This window comes from Sciurus carolinensis, chromosome 14 (assembly GCF_902686445.1).
Source record: "Sciurus carolinensis chromosome 14, mSciCar1.2, whole genome shotgun sequence".
In the NCBI taxonomy this organism is placed as follows: domain Eukaryota; kingdom Metazoa; phylum Chordata; class Mammalia; order Rodentia; family Sciuridae; genus Sciurus; species Sciurus carolinensis.
The window spans coordinates 42,519,893-42,521,407 of NC_062226.1; positions in this window are offsets into that span (position 1 = coordinate 42,519,893).

Genomic DNA, 1,515 nt, shown 5'->3' on the forward strand with positions numbered 1-1,515 from the left:
ACAACAAAACAAACCAATGGTCAAAAGTTTACTTTCCGAGAGCAGTTCATTCCTGCAGTTCAGTCCAGGTAAGATAAACTCCCCCTGGGAGGATTCTTTCCATAGTAGATGATCCTGGACCCTTTGGCTTGGAGTGCCCCACTGTGCTGCACCCAGAGATCCATCCCTGGCCGTCGAGGGAAGAGTAAGAAGTTGGGACAGAAGCTTGCTAGAGGTTCCTACAGCTACTTCTAGAGCAAAACCTTGGAAATGGCTGCTAAAGGGGCTGGGTCTCCAGAATCCTAATCCCTCCCCTTTCTCCAGCTGAGCTGTTCACCTGCTACCGTCCAGTTTACAATATAAGCGTAGATACTAAATTAGCCCACTTCTCAAAGATAGCCAACGCAAGTCCTGGGCAGTTCCATTCAAAAACACCTAAGCGAGCTTTAGGAGTTCCTTGGAGAAAATGTTAGCGAGGGCAAGATAGGCGCGTTGAGAAGGGACTGCGTCCAGAAAATGAGGCGTAGGCTCTTCTATTCGAAGGACCTCGGGGAGCCCCTCAGCTCCGAAGTGAGCTGCTGCAGCTTCTTCGATTCCGCACGGTAGAAGGGGCATTGGTGTCCTGGAAGGTGGGGATGGGAACTAGGTTAATCTTTGTAGGGCGACTTTACTCAGGGTTTGGGGAGAGTAAATGGCCTCAGGGAAAGTACCAAAAAGTCAAGCTGGCAGCGAGCAGCGAGGTGGCCGAACTGACTTGAGAGCACGCAGGGAGTAACTACTAACAATTTACTAAGTAGTGAGGAGTGATGGAGTCTTCCTGTTATCTCTATCCTGGGAACCTCTAGCCTCTACTAGCCTTTCCCTGTGGCCAGTGGCCTGGGGCTGCCGGCATCGGGCCGGACGTGCGTGTGTAGCTACGCGCGCGCGCGCGCGCGCGCGGGACTGTGTGCGTGTGTGCGCGCGCATTTCGCGCGCCGAGTGGGGCTGCTGGAACCCAGCAGCCGGCCGCCGGCCGCCCGCCGCCCGCTTGATGTCCCTCCTCCTTGAAGCCACCTCCTAGCAGCCGTCTCACCTGTGCCCACCACCCGCCCAGCAGCGCTCGGCCTGGGCTGCATCTACTCAAAGTTTCCTGGGCTTAGACACCTCCGCGCTGGGGTTATCTCAGCAAACGCGGTGCTGAAGTCGTACCTTGGAGAGACTCTTCTTACAGCACCTTTACGCCTTGGCCCCACCCAATCCAAGCAGAGTCTAGATGTTCCTAATTAAGCGGAGAATAGGGGAAGAGGTGTTTCCAGAGAAAGAGAGAGGAGCGGCCGCAACTGAAAATATCTGATTCTTTCCTCCTTAACGCCTGAGAAGTGACTGACGTTTTTGTGGGGTTACAGAAGAACATTGAATAGGCAGCCAAGTTGTCCGAACAGGGACTGACTGGGAGGCTTCCGGCTGCTTGAAGGTTGTCCGGATCTCCGATTCCACAAGCGTGAAGGTGTGGAGGCGCCTCCACTGCGAGGGCTTTTTAACCGCCGTCCCTTCCCG